The 18207-nt window shown below is 43.3% G+C and overlaps 1 protein-coding gene across 20 annotated transcripts in view; it reads right to left on the reverse strand.

Moving 5' to 3' along the window:
- OSBPL6 (oxysterol binding protein like 6) overlaps nt 1-3300 on the reverse strand; it is a 219020-nt gene extending 215720 nt beyond the window's left edge. For all 20 annotated transcript variants that reach the window (XM_002685263.6, XM_024979932.2, XM_024979980.2 and 17 more), the window contains exon 1: nt 3152-3300. The gene's annotated coding sequence lies outside the window, so the exon portion shown is untranslated. The remainder of the gene's footprint in view (nt 1-3151) is intronic.
- Between the last annotated feature and the right edge of the window lie 14907 nt (nt 3301-18207).

Genomic DNA, 18207 nt, shown 5'->3' on the forward strand with positions numbered 1-18207 from the left:
AGGGATTCTCCAGGCAAGAATACTGGAGTAGGTTGCCATGCCCTCCTCCTGGAGATCTTCCCTACCCAGGAACTGAACCCGCATCTCTTGGGTTCCCTACACTGGCAGACAGGTTCTTTACCACTAGTACCAGCTGGGAAGCCCAGGAATGGATACAGAACTACTTCCAAAGTTCATGGAGACTCAGAACAACACTAGAAGGGCAGACCACCAAGTTCAGTAACTGACATGTCAGTATCAGAAAACATATGTCAGTTATCCCTAAAATTAACTTTAGTTCATATTCTTTATCAAAGCTACTAAGTTCACTCTGAATTTCAAATCATTGAATATATCTATTCAGGGGATGTAAGGAATGTATAGCTGAAGCAGGGGATGTGGATAATCATCCCTGAATAATAAAGGTTTATAGTCCTTTATTCTCTTATGAGCTTCTTTTTTGATAACTTCTGACTTTAGTGGTAAACAACAAGGTTTTTTTCTTGGGAGGTCTTTCTTTCTTCTCTCTTTCTGTCTTAAAGATGTTGCCACATTGTCATTCAACTGCTTTTGGAACTACCAGCAAGATGTTCTCCAAATCACTATGCCAAGGGAAAGCAATTTAACACACACATACACGTATGCTTGTTTGTATTTGATTATTTGTGTTTGCTTGTTTCCCTGGCTTCTGTAAGTTAGTACAATTTTGGAAAATAATTTGGCAATTTCTAGAAGTTGAATATTCACATATCCTACACAATCAACAATTCTATACCTTGGTATTCACCCAAGGGAACACCTGCCCGTGTACCCCAGGAAATATGAATGAGCAAAGCAGCATTCTGCAATCTTCTTAAAAATGAAAAAAAAAAGGGTTATTGGTAGGAGAGCAGGGAAACATTTTGTTACAGATACATGATGGAATATTGTACAGCAGTGTAAGTCAATGGACTTACAACATAGACGAATCATAGTGACATAATGTTGAGTGGGGAAAAAAAGTTTCACACATCAACAGATAGTATATGAGACCTTTTCTCAAAATCAAAAACAAACTAAAAAAAGGTATTATAATTATTACTTAAGCTCTGCAGTTAAACAACAACAACAACAACAAAAATCCTCTTTTGAGAATTCGTGCTTTATCCTTCCATAGAGGATCACAAACTTCTATCTACTTATGCATTAACCTAATTCTACAATTATAGAATTACGTATAATTCTATACAATTCTTCAACAATGCTACAGATATTCAACAACAAATATTTCATCTTGGAAGGACTTTACCTTTCTTCTTGGAATAAAGTTAACTAACACAAGGTTAAAGCAATCTAAGGACAAGAAAACTTATTTTAAGCAATTCAGTAAAAGTCTAATAGAATCACATTTTACTATAGCCAAGGGACAACTGATAAATCATCATAATCTGAAACTAAGATATCCCAAAAGGAATTCATCCACTGATTGTATAATTGAGCTATCAACATCAAAACTGAAAATATGGGCAAACCCTGGATTTTTTAGGCTTTCTAAAAGCAAAGATTTTAATTTCAAAATGCTGTGTTTCTACTTGGAGAAAAAAAAAACATTATTTTTAGGGGGAAACACATGACATTCCGCGTAAAAGAATGATAGGAATAATAGTCCACCTATCAGGGCCTTCCTTATAACCCAAGGAGGGCTATGCATACATATTCTCTATAGGTGATTATAGCCCAGTTACACTGCAGCTTCCCTTCGACCTTGGGAACTCTGCTCATTCTGAGTTACTGCGAGGTCTTCTGTTTCATTTATTATTAGTCTTTGTATCTGCAATGCTGTAGCACTGGATAGGAATATCAACATTGTGAGGTCGCAGTACCTAAAACTGTAGAAATGCTTCCAAAAAACCAAAAAAGGAAGGAGGGAGGGGGGAAAAATACTACCAAGAGGAAAATAAAGTTAATGATATTAAGATGGCCTATTAAATTTTTTACTTTTGGAGAGAGACCATATTTGCTAATCATCTCTGTGAAATACAACTATCCGTTAGCATACAATTTTTAAATTTAAGAAAAGACAGTCAAGAAAAAAAATTGGTATGGGGAGGGGGGAAATCACAATTTACTAAAACTAGTCCAGCGATTTAAAAATGGAAATTCGTATAGAGAAAAATCCTCTAGGACTTTACATCTGGGAGAAAGAAATAATCTGGCACCCCTGTGGGTTCACTTAGTTTCGTGTCAATTGCTTCACGTCCATTATGTAATGCTTTCCCCAGCTTTAAGTCTCTATGTTTAAGCTACCTTCAGGTATATAACAGAACTGCTACAAAATCAGTATCTGGCCATAACTTTCAAAAACAGCTCGAAAGATGTCATGCAGATATATCTGTATTCAGCAGAGGTTTTTTTTAAAAAAAATGTGCTGGTGTCATTACTTCTCCCCGGCTTCCTCCCCAGGTCTCCCATCCCTTCCTCCCCAGTATCTCCGGCCACACGTTTTGCGGGCAGCTCCCGGCTGGATGCAGGGGAAGCACGTCTTGACTGCAATGCAAACCCTGTCCCGGTCTGAACCAGGGAAGGCAGGCTCGGGCCCGGCCGGGGGTGTGAACGAAGGCTGCAGAGAAGGCTGCAGGGGAGCCAGCAGCGGGTGGGCAGGGGTGCCCCGAGAGGGCAGTCCGCAGTGCACGCGCACAATAAAACCCAATGCACAACTTCCCAGCCGCTCCTCTCGGCTCCCCAGCTTCCCAGAAAGGTGCGGCGTAGGCGTTAGCTGGAGCAGGCGCGGGCGCGCGGGTTCGGTTCTCCGCCGATAATTACATCAGTCCCTGTCCCTGCCCCAGCTTCCAACCCAGCAGCCGGGGCGCGGGGAGCGCGGGGGGGATGCGGGCGGGAGAGCCGGGCGCCCGGAATTCCCTACCACGAGGGGGAGGGGAGGGCGGGGAGCGGGCACCATGACCCAGACGCCCCCTCCCACCACGGCCGCGGGGCGGGATTGTCACCGCCACCTCCCGCTGTCCAGCCAGGGGAACCCCTGGAAGGCTACGACGCCTCGGGGGCCCAAAGCGGGACTGCCCGGCCGCGCGTCCCTGAGGGTCCTCGGCCCTCCGGCCGCGCACAATGCCCCCGGGCCGCGGTGCGGGCACCGTAGTGTGGTTCCGGGTGTCCCCTCCGCAGCTAGGACACCTACCGGGAAGACGAGCAACGGTGCAGCCGATGGTGTGGTGGCAGCGACGGGAGGCGGGAGACGGCCCCGGCGGACGGGCGCGCGGGCCGGCCGGGGAGCCGAGGCGCGGGCGCCGCCTGCGTGGAGCCGCGGTCTCCGGCACCCACAGCGGCGGCGGCGGCGGCGGCGGCGGCGGCGGCGCTGCGCCTCCAGTGGTCCGCGGCGCCGCAGCCCCTCCTCTCCCACGGGCGGGGCGCGCTGGCGGGGCGGTGCTCCCGGCTCCCCGCCCCCGGCTCCCGCTGGCTGGCGGAGCCGGAGTGGAACCGCTGGCTCGCCGGACCTGCTGGACACCTTCTCTGAGCCTCCGGGAGAGCCGCGGGCTGGGCGCGCCGAGCCTCGGGACTCGCGGGGGTCTCACTGCCTGGGCTCACCCCCGGCCGGCCCTGGTGGGAACACCCCTGCTGTCCAGAGACCACAGCCGTGGAGCCCCTTACCCGGCAAACCCGGGCCTGAGCGCCGTAGAAACGACCCGGTTCGCCCTAGCTCCAGCCAGCGGAGGTGGACCAGCCCTGGCTCGCACGGGTTAGCCCAGATGGTCCCAGCGCTCGGGGCCCGGAGAGCAGCCGCTCGAACACCGTGGGAGAGCGGATTCGGAAGAGAACAGCAGCCCGGTCACCTCCCCGGGGACGATGCCCAGCCCCCGTCTCGGGCCTTCATTCAGGTGATCAGTAAACAGACAGGACTGCGTTTGCCTGCTCCCAGCCGTCCCTGACACTCGCGAGCAAAAAGTTCTCAGGCCCGGAAAAAACACCTCACTAGGACCCTTCCCACCCTTTTACATTCTTCTGCTCTTAAACCGTTCCCAGCCTGTGCCAGGGCTGGTTAACCTAAAGGCAAATATGCTAGGAAGGACGGGGTGATTTCTTCTGTAGATGGATGACTGAGGAAATATCGTAAGTATCTCAAGACATTTCTGTCATCACCATCTTCAGGAGAAAAAAATCCCGAGAACACGGATTGTCACAGGAGCTACTACAGATGCAGCGCTGGAGTGCTTTGTGGGCTCTCTGGGGTTCCAGACTGGATGAAGGAGGGTAGCGATGCCTTTAAAAATTTAAGATATTGCTACTCTCAGAGGCAGTTCTGATGGCAATTCACCGTTCTCTGTACTGATAAAAAAAAAAAAACAACAACCTTGTTTTGCTATGAAACATAATCATATATACTCATTCTCGCACAATTTCTCTTGACTCTCCAATCTCACTTTTTGGTTTAGCAACTTCCAGCCTAACATCATTCTTATATCCTCCTATCAAAAAATAATAGATGCTGGACCCTGTGACGTGTCGGTTTCACCTTAACTCCTTCCCTATGAAGAAATTCTCCTCAAGGGGACAACTGGGGTGCTGACCTTCACTTGACCATCACCACATTTTCACCCCTTTCATCTGGATTTTATTGATAGAAACTCTACTGAAACGGCTCTCTCTCTCTCTTGAGAAAAAAAAGGTAAATCCCACATATAAGAAAATACAAGTGTGAAGGAGATGAGAGGGCACACACAGAGTAGTTAACCTAAAGAAATGCTCAAATATTTTAAGGGAACCTCTAGTAGCAGAGAACTATTAGGGAGGGTAAAGGGACTATCACACCCTAAATCTCATGTTTTACCTTAAGCACACTTGTATGCTTTCAATTTATTCCATAGTATCTGTGTTGTATTATTTATTTAGTTAGTTATTGGCAGGTGCGCAGCTTGTGGGATCTTAGTTCCTGGACCCTCGGCAGTGAAAATGCAGAGTCCTAACCACTGAACTGTCAGGGAATTTCTTGTTTTATTATTTAAAAATAGGGGGCAAGTCTCCTACGCGTCTTATTGATTAATGATCAAATAAGCTGTGAGGGCACTATACCCATCCATTTGGGGATGTGGGTGAAATGGAGAGAGCTGACATGGAATAATATAAAGGCAGGTTTTCCAGTCTGTGTATCCCAATATTTTGAAAACTTAGACTGGCATATATATGTGAATATGAATAATAGGCTTTTCACTGCTTTCTGAGCTATGACAGGGTTACTGCTCAGAAGTTGCCAGAAAGCAATGTTTTCATTAAGTGTGCTCTTGTTGAGAGATTAGGTCACAAGTCATATGTTGGCAAAAAGGATCTCTGCCTCCTGATTCAGTCCTTCAGTTTGTCTCAGAAATACTTGTTCATTTTCAATGAAAGAAGATAAAGATATTCTTAAATACTACTATTAATGCCATAATTTCAGGATATGGAAATAAACTGGAATCATAGCCCCCACCATCAATTCTTTTCATATCACTCTCACACTTTATTTTCATTGCAATTTTTCTACGTGTATAATTTTAGCTGGGATTTCTTAGGCATACTGAAAAGCTAGGGCTTCAGTGAAAGATGCAATCCCAGGGCATCAAGAGTGAGGAAAAAAACATGTGCAGCAAGGAAGAAGGGAGCAAATGCATGGAGGTGTATTGCCAACCTGGTCTGTGCTTCATGACCCTGAGGAGATGCAGCCAGTTCCTTGGCCACGTGATGTGTCTATGAACACTTGAGTTCAGTTCAGGTGCTCAGTCATGTCCGCCTCTTTGCAACTCCATGGACTGCAGCATACCAGGACTCCCTGTCTGTCACCAGCTCCCGGAGCTTCCTCAAACTCATGTCCATCGAGTAGATAATGCCACCCAACCATCTCATCTTCTGTTGTCCCCTTCTCTTCCTGCCTTCAATCTTTTCCAGCATCAGGGTCTTTCCCAGGGGGTCAGTTCTTCCTATCAGGTGGCCAAAGCAGGCTCTATAGAAAACGTGTGGAAGCTGTCTGTTAAAGCAAGGACCAAAAAAGAAATTTACCTGCAAGCTCCCTGCCAGTTCCTTTCCCCCACTGGTCAAAAGTTATCCGGCTGGTGGTTAATCCTCCCAGCTTCCAAGTTGAGTCATCTGATCCATTTGGTAAAAAGAAACAAACCCCATCCTCTGCAGCCATGGTATGGTATTTCTGCAGGAGTGTTCTATAGGTAAATTGGTTATTCTGGAAACTGTTTTCCAGAATCCCCTTGTAGGTTTGTGTTTGTCTGGGTGGAGAAAGCTGAAGTTGCCTGAGGTTTGAGTTTCATTTAAACAGAAGTGAAGCAGCAGCCATTCAACTCTGAAGGTTGTAATTGGTTAGATGTGGCAAAAGACAAACGTCTGGATGTAAGAAAGTTCTTGTTCTCACTCTTTTCTGTCCTGTGTTCTCCTTGGCCAAACAACTGTGACCACAGTCAGGCTAATGGACTCTTCGCAGAGACTCAGAGGTGGGAATCACAAAGACCCCACCACTTTTCCATAGACATCTGTACTGGTCGTCCATGTGGTCCTGCCACAGCAGCTGAACGTGCCTAGCTTCCAGATTTCCCTACAAGCTCAGATTTCCCTTTGCTTATGTCAGGGCTGGTCTCTGATCTTTCAACAACCACTTTTCAGTCTCTTAATTACCCACCTCCTCCCACAAGTGTGGAAGTCTAATTCTTCAACATTCTCAGAGGGCTTCTGCTTCCCTGATCGAACCATATTGTTGAGGGCTTAAACCCGTGGCTGCTCTGCTCCATGAGTCACTGTGGAGGGGTGGGCAGTTGAGGCATATCTCGGAGACCCGGAGAAATGTGAGGCCAAGAGAAGCTGGGGAGGTACTCTAGCCGTGTCCAATATAAGCAACACTAATATTTATAATTTGCTTAGTGTTTGTTCCTGCAGTCCATGGGGTCGATGAGGGTCGGAAGCGACTGAGCAACTTTACTTTCACTTTTCACTTTCATGCATTGGAGAAGGAAATGGCAACCCACTCCAGTGTTCTTGCCTGGAGAATCCCAGGGACAGGGGAGCCTATTGGGCTACCGTCTATGGGGTCACACAGAGTAAGACACGACTGAAGTGACTTAGCATAGCATAGCATAGTGTTTGTTCATTAAGAGTGTTCTGCCTTGAAAATATTTTTAGTATTGCTAAATTATTCACTACTTTTATAATAAATTAACCTAATTTAGTGAATCACTCCCCCGTTATCAAAATGAACAATGGCTCATTTTACCTTTGTTAAAACATCATTTTGGTTCCTTGAATGGAAAACAATAAATCAAATCTCAGTTAGAAAATTGTGACTAGTATCTTTCCCCAGCTATGGAAGCATCCTCTCCATGTATAAAGTTGAGCATAAAGATGAGCAATCCCTTTGTAATTTACTCTTTGTAGAGTAAGGGGTTTTTTGTTTGTTTTGTGTTTTTTTTTACAAATTTACCATTTTACAATACAAAAAGAACATAGTGAGAAAATCAAAAGGCAAACTCTTTGAAATAATGAATTCTTGCAGAAAGGGTCCAATGTTACCTAGTGCTTCTAGGGTGAGGGGCTTTGATCTATCCTTACCTGAAGTTTGTTTATTTGTCTGTCAGACTTGGTGCTGCTTTTGAATATGTGCATACACTTGCCCACACCTTCAGTTTCTACAATGCTTCATAAAAATCAATGCATTGTTGAAACTTTATTAGTAAGAATATTGCTATCAAGAACTCCTTTGTGGAATATAGTGAATATTTTATAATAATTACAAATGCAGTATAACCTTTAAAAATTGTGAATCATTATATTGTCCATCTGTAACATATATTATTGTATATCAACTATACTTCAGTTAACAAAAAGAACTGCTGTGTAAACATCTGACAAATTCAGAAGCTTAACCCCCATGTCCCAAACTCCATTTAGTTCCATACCCTCCTTCCCTACATTGTTGTGATCTGCTCAGATGACTTGCTGATCCAGACCACAGAATACTATCTCCATTTCAGAGTGAACCATTCATTCGGAGTGCTTATTAGATGCCTAAAAAGGATTGAGAATTGGATTTTGTTGAGATTATAAGTTGTAGGGGTTGAGGTGGTTTTGGTACCGGCTTCATTCATTTAATTTAATAAGTATTTATTGAGTGTCTGCTGTTTGTTAGCCATTATTTTCGGTGCTTGAGATATGAGTGAGCAAAATGTAGAGCCTGCCCTCATACAGCTTACATTCCAGAGGAGCCTACCAGAGTCCTCCCTCCATGGGATTTTCCAGGCAAGAGTACTGGAGTGCGTTGCCATTTCCTTCTCCAGGGGATCTTCCCGACCCAGGGATTGAACCCAGGTCTCCCGCATTGTAGGCAGGCACTTTACCGTCTGAGCCACCAGGGAAGTCTAGAGGAGGGAGACAGACAATCAACTATAGAGCAAATAGATTAGTAAATTGCATGATGTGTTAGGAAGCCATCAAGTGATATGAGCACATTAAGACAGATGGAGGTGGGCAGCCAAGTTGCTGTACAGTAAGCTCCCCACATAGGAACCCTCACGTTGAGAATTTTCAAACATGCAAACGTGCTACTACCAAGACATCACTGAATCATTTTTTTTCCCCCAAGAGGGTACGTAGAATTGAATCCAGCAAGTACCAGAACCATGCCATCTGCGTCAGGCATGAGTGAAACTGCAGCTTGCCCTGCCTCCTGCTGCTGAAGTCCTTTAGCTCTATCATCTCCTACTTCCTCTCCCTCCTCCAGGCTGTAACCTCTTTCATGTTTCCTTGATGCCAGCCCTTGTATGCCAGCTGTTGCACTGTACTACTGTACTTTTCAAAGTACAGTACTGTAGGATAAAAAATGTTTTCCTTATTTTTTGTTTGTTTTTTTTTAATGTATTATTTGTGTGGAAAGTATTATAAGCCTATTACACTACAGTACTATGTAGCTGACTGTGTTAATTGGGTACCTAGGCTAACTTTATTGGACTTATGAACACACTCCTGGAAGGAGATTCATTCATATGTAAGTGACTTATTAAAGAAAGTGGTCAATCTAGGTCTCATCGAGTAGATGGCATTTGAGGAAAGACTTGAAGGGGATGAGGAAGTTAATCTCGCAGATGTATGGGCATGGGAGGTTCCCATCCCATTCAGAGAGACCAGCCACTACAAAACCTTGGGAGTGGGTATGCCTGCTATGTTCCAGAAAGGACAAGGAGGCCAGAGTGCCTGGAACAGAATGAGCATGGGAATATGAGGAGAGAGAGGTAATGGGGCCCAAATCATAGAGGGTCTGTAGGCCACTGTGAGCACTTTGGTTTTATTCTGAGTGAGATGGTTGCCAATCACAGGTGTATGCAGTGGAGTGAAATGATTTGACTTGTTTTAAGAGCTGCTCTGACTGCTGTGTCAAGAATAGGTGGTAGGGGGCAAGGTTGTAAGCAGGGGGGAAAGCTGTGCCATCATCCAAGTGAACGATAAAGTGGATCAGGCCAGAAGGTAAGAAGGGGTTGAATTTAATCTGCATTTTAAAGGTAGAGCTGACTGGATATTTTGATGGATTGGATTGTACTTACTGATAAGTGTTTGCATGAGTTATGATTGACTTATTTCCATTGTACTCTTTACTTGTTGGTGAGGCTGTGGGAGGAAACATGGGGTCCTGCTGTCTCCGGATATTTGGACCTGCTGATCACTGGCTAAGATCTTAATGCTTGAGAGTGACCGTTACCAGTGCTCATACCACTTCCTGCCCAGCAGCACAGCAGTGCTCCATTCGCTGGGCTTTCATAAAACACACACACAAACACAGACGCTCAAAACAGACTGTCGGGCATAAACACGACAGACCCGTTAGGAGCACAAAAATTTAAAATGAAGTCTCCCTCCAAAATTGTTGAATAAAATCAGCAAAAGGGAATCCACTTTGCTTCATAGCCGAGGGCCTAATTTGAAAAATAAGACTTTCCTGTAATTGAACTCAGACCCAGAACATACTTTCTCAGCCCACAGGCCCTTTGGGAAGACTCGATCCTAATAAAAGTGTCCCTGTTATTATTTGAGGGCTCCTTCCTCTCCAGAGGGGCAAAGGGAACTAACTCGACTTTCCTAATGGATACAGAAGGAAGTTCTGCTAGGAAGTTGAAAGTTCCCTGAGGATAATTAGCATAGTGATGGATGCTGCTAAATGGAGGCACTAGGTATCCTTCCAGTTCTCTGAGAGGGTCATTTCTCAGTGTTTATCTCTAGATTTTCTTCTATTACAAAGAATAGGGCATGTGCCAAAAGTGTGGTGAGATAATTTAGGCAGTGCCCAGACATGTATTTTAAAGCAATTGAATTACAGAGTTAGTATTGCTTTTTTCTCTCGTTCTTTTTTTTTGGAGGATTTGCCTCAAGAAGCAAGACTCAGTTTGGTGCTATTATGTTTTTAATATCTCCCTGTAACACTTTAAAAATGTCCGATTTTAACAAAGAGCAAGCAGACCCCAGGCTCAGAGCCTTTGATCCTAGTAGGATGGTTCCAGAATTTAATGACATTTTATGTTTGTTGATTTGCACTACACTTAATTTTAGAGTTATATTCTGTTTGTAGCTTGTGATATAAAGTTTGTTCATAAAATGCATTCATTTAAGAATATTTTTAAAAGAAAGTCTATTTAAAACATACTGGATAACAAATACTGTAGATGGTACATCAGTATGCCTCTCCCAAGAGTCAGAAAAGTAGTAAGATAACAACTGAAAATTGAGCAAAAAAAACAAAAACAAACAGTAAATTGGAAAGAGAAAAGTCAGAAAGGCTGAGATTCTAAGCCCAATCTTTCCTAGCTTTCTGACTTTGAACATGTTTCTGAACCTCTAAGTCTCAGGTTCGTTTTTTTATAAAAACATTTCCCAAACCTAGTAAGGTTGTTGTAAGGATTATTACAGTAACATTTTACAAGAGCTTCCTATATAGAAGGCTCTAGGCAAATATTAGTTGGGTTATCTCTGTTTTCCAAAAATCTTCCTTGGAGATGAATCACAATGTCATGATTTTCATGAAACTTTTGCTGATCCCCGCTAGATTTGAAAGTGATCGTAATCTCCACCCAGTGCTTCCTGTGTTCCTCCTACATTCAGCTGGGCTTGCCTTGTTCCCTGTATCTTCAACCACTCGGAGGCCTTGGACTTACGGGTGCACAGCCTGAGAATCTGTATGCACAGAAGGTATTGTCCCTAAACAGAATCACAACCTCACACATAATACGTATGTATGTGGATGCTCTTGTGGTTAATAAAACAGAATTCATTTAAAAGTACGACTAAGACCATATAGGTTTTAGTTATGATGGTTTTCTTCTCAATGAATAGTATACTAATTAGCCCACGACTTTTTGTTCGCTTGCTTTTACAACAATACTGAGTCTTTGCACTGAAAGTAGTAGGAAACACTAGATTAAATGGTCATCAAAAGCATTATCTGCCCTTGGCTTATGCTGTCAAAGCTGGTGTCAAGATAGGTTTACATTGGTAAGATTCTTAAGATTGTACCATAATATCAAACCAGCTCATGAGATGTAAGTATGTCTTATCTGATATACAATACAGAAAAAAGAGCTATGTAGTAGTGTTAGGTATAAGGGCAATACCAAAAGCAGTAGTGGTATGTATTGCTACACAGATTACGTGGCATTATTCAGATATAATATTTCATTTTCTCATTACATGGCCACTTTGTGAAATACACAGGTAAGATTTTGATTTGACATAACAGGAAACTGAGGCACTGAGAGACTGTGGCTTGCCCACTGTCACATTGATTAATGGAAGCTCTAGAACTCTGTTCTTGGCCTTGAGCATCTTTCCATTCCCTGGGCGAGGTACACTGTCCTAGAGACCTGGGAAGGTATACAAATGGAGGCCTGACGCCGTATGTATTAATAGAAATAATCAAAGGTTGTAAATCAAACAAACAGTTTAGTGAAATATTTTCTGGTCTACCTTGACAACTGTTTTGTTGTGACTACCTGGAAGGTATTCAGAATTTTCAAATTCCTTGTAGTTCTAACCAGATGACTTGGCAGTGCATGAAGGTACACCCAGGCTGGCACCCGTGTCCTGCTCCTCTTCTCTCCATGCTTCCAGCTCTCACCCATTCTGAGAGGGTCTTCATGCTCCTGCAGGAGGACAGTCCAGCCGCCACATCTAAGCTCTGTCCTTACTTTTCTCAAGCAGCTGCTCCTTGGCACCAGGGTCCTGATAATTCAGAGTGTAGTGTAGAAGAGGGGCAAAGGCTCTGGTGGGCCTGCCAGCTGGGTCCTGCACATCCCGTGCCTCAAGGGGAGCATGTGGCTGAAGGAGGATCACAAAGGACCTCTAAAGTACGAGGTCCACAGCTACGGCTCCCTCAGCTAACACAAGGACACTTCTGAAGTGTACATATATTTACTGTTTAACCGTTAAGCATTTCCTGGCAAGAAAAACCCGTCCAGTCAGTTCCTCATAGATATGAAACCTCACAATCTTCTTAGTTGATTCTTAAGCTCTATTCCATAATCATAAGATTGTAAAAATAATCAAGTCAGTATATATGTCTTATCTTCCAAAACAAAAACTATTGTTTTATATTGGTTTGGAGATATTAATAAGCAGTGGTAGTCAAATTCATCAACATAGAGGAAATCAACATTTACAGAGAGGAAATTAGAAGTAATTCATAAGATTTAGATTTCTTTTTTCAAAACCTAAGTCACAAACTAAACAGATGGAGACCAATTTCCCTTTAGGGACAGGAGCCTTGACATCTGAAGACTAAGTATGTAGATGAGTGAAACAATATACCCTACTGCCCAGGCTTTTATTGAAGAGGCTGAGAACTAGGAGTCAAGATTGGGGGGAGAACCTGGGTCTGTCTCACAGAGATACTTCTCTAGTTCAGTTCAGTCACTCCGTCATGTCCAACTCTTTGCGACCCCATGGACTGCAGCACGCCAGGTCTCCCTGTCCATCACCAGCTCCTGGGGTGTTTTCATTTGAATTCCCTTGACTTATCCACACCTGACTCCCAGGAATTCTGGCCCAAATACAACATTCTCTTCTTTGGTTCCATTCAGCAGAGCTGTCACCTACTGACATTTCCAAAATATCTTCACTAGACAGTAAGGGCAAAGTAAATGGAAATAACTAGACAAAATTATGAATAACTTAAATATGGCCTTACTTCTAGGATAAGGTTTCTGGTTCTGAATTAATGAACTATATTTTAACACCATAGCTTATCATTTTCCAGGTAGCTTTCTGCAAGGACTTCCTGTCTCCCTCTTGACTATGGTAGGGGGTAGGGGTGGGAGTTCTGCCACCATTTGACCTTCCCAGCTCACCAGGAACAATTTAATCATCCATTTGTTTCTGTCCTGTGGATGAGCATCACATACACAGAGCATATTCATACATTCCTCTGGATTCCCTCACAGAGGCCCTGATTTCAGCTGGAAAGAAGTTTCTTGAAAAATTGACGCTTTTGTTGATTTATTAATAGATAAACTTTAGTGCTCAGCTCTCTATGCAGAGAAAGAACTCAGAAGAGACCCTTTTCCCTTCCCCAATAGCAGGGCAATGAACTCATCCATTATCAGCTCTCAGGAGGATACACTGACCACAGAACAATGTGTGAGCATTGGCAGAAACATAGTGTAGCCCAAATGAGTGTTGCCTTAAAATAGAAGAAAAGGGAATTCTCTCAATCACTGCAGCCGGGGAAGACATTTAATATTATTATGAAGAAAGTGTTATCAGTTGAGTTCAGAACAGTCGCTCAGTCATGTCCGATTCTTTGTGACCCCATGAATCACAGCACGCCAGGCCTCCCTGTCCATCACCAACTCCCGGAATTCACTCAAACTCATGTCCATTGAGTTGGTGATGCCATCCAGCCATCTCATCCTCTGTCATCGCCTTCTCCTCCTGGCCCCAATCCTTCCCAGCATCAGGGTCTTTTCCAATGAGTCAACTCTTCGCATGAGGTGGCCAAAGTACTGGAGTTTCAGCTTTAGCATCATTTCTTCCAAAGAACACCCAGGACTGATCTCCTTTAGAATGGACTGGTTGGATCTCCTTGCAGTCCAAGGGACTCTCAAGAGTCTTCTCCAACACCACAGTTCAAAAGCATCAATTCTTTGGTGCTCAGCTTTCTTCACAGTCCAACTCTCACATCCATGCATGACCACTGGAAAAACCATAGCCTTGACTAGATGGACCCTTGTTGGCAAAGTAATGTCTCTTCTTTTGAATATGCTATCTAGGTTGGTCATAACTTTGCTTCCAAGGAGTAAGCACCTTTTAATTTCATGGCTGCAATCACCATCTGCAGTGATTTTGGAGCCCAAAAAAATAAAGTCTGACACTATTTCCACTGTTTCCCCATCTATTTGCCATGAAGTGATGGGACCAGATGCCATGATCTTCATTTTCTGAATGTTGAGCTTTAAGCCAACTTTTTCACTCTCCTCTTTCACTTTCATCAAGAGGCTTTTGAGTTCCTCTTGACTTTCTGCCATAAGGGTGGTGTCATCTGCATATCTGAGGTTATTGCTATTTCTCCCGGCAATCTTGATTCCAGCTTGTGCTTCTTCCAGCCCAGCGTTTCTCATGATGTATTCTGCATATAAGTTAAATAAGCAGGGTGACAATATACAGCCTTGATGTACTCCTTTTCCTATTTGGAACCAGTCTGTTGTTCCACGTCCAGTTCTAACTGTTGCTTCTTGATCTGCATATAAGTGTCTCAGGAGGCAGGTCAGGTGATCTGGTATTCCCATCTCTTTCAGAATTTTCTACAGTTTATTGTGATCCACACAGTCAAAGGCTTTGGCATAGCCAATAAAGCAGAAATAGATGTTTTTCTGGAACTCTCTTGCTTTTTCCATGATCCAGCAGATGTTGGCAATTTGATCTCTGGTTCCTCTGCCTGTTCTAAAACCAACTTGAACATCTGGAAGTTCACGGTTCACATATTGCTGAACCCTGGCTTGGAGAATTTTGAGTATTATTTTACTAGCGTGTGAGATGAGTGCAATTGTGTGGTAGTTTGAGCATTCTTTGGCATTGCCTTTCTTTGGGATTGGAATGAAAACTGACCTTTTCCAGTCCTGTGGCCACTGCTGAGTTTTCCAAATTTGCTGGCATATTGAGTGCAGCACTTTCACAGCATCATCTTTCAGGATTTGAGATAGCTCAACTGGAATTCCATCACCTCCACTAGCTTTGTTCGTAGTGATGCTTTCTAAGGCCCACTTGACTTCACATTCCAGGATGTCTGGCTCTAGGTCAGTGATCACACCATCATGATTATCTTGGTTGTGAAGATCTTTTTTGTACCGTTCTTCTGTGTATTCTTGCCACCTCTTCTTAATATCTTCTGCTTCTGTTAAGTCCATACCATTTCTGTCCTTTATTGAGCCCATCTTTGCATGAAATGTTCCTTTGGTATATCTCATTTTCTTGAAGAGATCTCTAGTCTTTCCCATTCTGTTGTTTTCCTCTATTTCTTTGCATTGGTCGCTGAGGAAGGCTTTTTTATCTCTTCTTGCTATTCTTTGGAACTCTGCATTCAGATGCTTATATCTTTCCTTTTCTCCTTTGCTTTTCACTTCTCTTCTTTTCACAGCTATTTGTAAGGCCTCCTCAGACAGCCATTTTGCTTTTTTGCATTTCTTTTCCATGGGGATGGTCTTGATCCCTGTCTCCTGTACAATGTCACGAACCTCCATCCATAGTTCATCAGGCACTCTGTCTATCAGATCTAGTCCCTTAAATCTATTTCTCACTTCCACTGTATAATCATAAGGGATTTGACTTAGGTCATACCTGAATGGTCTAGTGGTTTTCCCTACTTTCTTCAATTTAAGTCTGAATTTGGCAATAAGGAGTTCATGATCTGAGCCACAGTCTGCTCCTGATCTTGTTTTTGCTGACTGTATAGAGCTTCTCCATCTTTGACTGCAAAGAATATAATCAGTCTGATTTCAGGTTAGGTCCATGAATCAAGCAAATTGGAAGTGGTCAAACAGGAGATGGCAAGAGTGAACGTCGACATTCTAGGAATCAGCAAACTAAAATGGACTGGAATGGGTGAATTTAACCTAGATGACCATTATATCTACTACTGCGGACAGGAATCCCTCAGAAGAAATAGAGTAGCCATCATGGTCAATAAAAGAGTCTGAAAGGCAGTACTTGGATGCAATCTCAAAAATGACAGTATGATCTCTTTTCGTTTCCAAGGCAAACCATTCAATATCATGGTAATCCAAGTCTATGCCCCAACCAGTAACGTTGAAGAAGCTGAAGTTGAACCATTCTATGAAGACCTACAAGACCTTTTAGAACTAACACCCCCCCAAAAAAATGTCCTTTTCATTATAGGGGACTGGAATGCAAAAGTAGGAAGTCAAGAAACACCTGGAGTAACAGGCAAATTTGGCCTTGGAATACAGAATGAATCAGGGCAAAGGCTAATAGAGTTTTGCCAAGAGAACGCACTGGTCATAGCAAACAGCCTCTTCCAACAACACAAGAGAAGACTCTACACATGGACATCACCAGATGGTCAACACCTAAATCAGATTAATTATATTCTTTGCTTTTGATGCTACCTGCCTCTAATTATTTTCTTTTAATTCACATTACCTTTAAATATATATTATCTATGTTGTATGGTTCAGGTATATAAGATTTCATTAATTCATTCATCTTTCTCAAGGTTTCTGTCTTAGAAATTGATTCTTTTGAGGACCAGCTATCACTAGGCATATTTTGGTTGCTCTTAAACCATTTATTTGGGCTTCCCTGCTGGCTCAGTAGTAAAGAATATGCATGTAATGCAGGAGACCCAGGTTTGATCCCTGGGTCAGGAAGATCTCCTGGAGAAGGAAATGGCAACCCATTCCAATATTCTTTCTTGGGAAATCCCCTGGACAGAAGTCTAGCAGACTACAGTCCATGGGGTTCCCAAGAGTCAGACAAGACTTGGTGACTAAACAACTACAAACCATTCATTTCCTATGTATTTGATAAGCCTGTTGCTATGGGATGATCAGGCACAAGTCTGCTCCAGAACTAGACCGCTCTTGATGAAGGACCCAGAATTTGATTACGTGTGAGAAGCAGAAGAGTGTATATTTTCTTTTCTTAAATAATGAAATAAAAAATTATACATAGATATGTATGTGTGTGCTTAATCACTTTAGTTGTGTCCAACTCTTTGTGACCCCATGGACTATAACCAGCCAGGCTCCTCTCATGGGATTCGCCAGGCAAGAATACTGGAGTGGGTTGCTGTGCCCTCCTCCAGGAGATCTTCCAGACCCAGGGATCGAACTGCATCTCCTGCGTCTCCTGCATTGCAGGAGCATTCTTTACTGCTGAGCCACCAGGGAAGCCCATATACATAGACACATGCTGTGCTGTGCTTAGTCGCTCAGTTGTGTCCCACTCTTTGCGACCCCATAGACTGTAGCCCACCAGGCTACTCTGTCTGTGGGGATTTTCCAGGCAAGAATACTGGACATACATGTACACAATTAATTTTGAAGCCACCCCCACTCCATGATGTAGCAAGGTTTATAATGAATTTTGAATGTTCATGTGACTTCCTTCCTTAGTTATAGATAGAATTCAACAGAACTATTTTAGGCCACTTCCTTCTCCAGGGAATCTTCCCAACCCAGGAATTGAACCCAGGTCTCCTGCATTGCAGGCAGATTCTTTACTGACTAAGCTACAAGGGAAGCCCATTCTCGGCCTACAGTGAAGTGAAAATATTGTACAAAGTTTAGTTTATAGCAGCCTAGCTGTCAAAGGGAGATAAGCAGAGTTTAAGAGAAGAAAACAACAAATGTGTGCCTAATTGCTGGTGGAGGACAGCCAACACAAGCTACCATTTCCATCCACCCCACCACTTTCTCACTATTCATTAGTGCCCTCCTGCTCTTCATGTCTCTTTTTGTCCAGTCTGATTCCAGGGAACACAATGATAATTCCCCAGTAAAATACTGGTAACTTCCATTTCTGCACTGCTTTTTCTGATGGGCTAAATTCCAACCTTGTAAGAACCAAACTACTGTATTTTCTCTTGTCCTGCATCTGAGCAGCTAAACACTGATGAAGAAAATGACACATTGGCCTCACTTTATCTTTGGAATCTTAGTCCTCAAAAGTGCTCTTTATACAACACAGCCATCACACTACTTTCCTGATAGCTCT

This window comes from Bos taurus, chromosome 2 (genome assembly GCF_002263795.3).
Source record: "Bos taurus isolate L1 Dominette 01449 registration number 42190680 breed Hereford chromosome 2, ARS-UCD2.0, whole genome shotgun sequence".
In the NCBI taxonomy this organism is placed as follows: Eukaryota; Metazoa; Chordata; class Mammalia; order Artiodactyla; family Bovidae; genus Bos; species Bos taurus.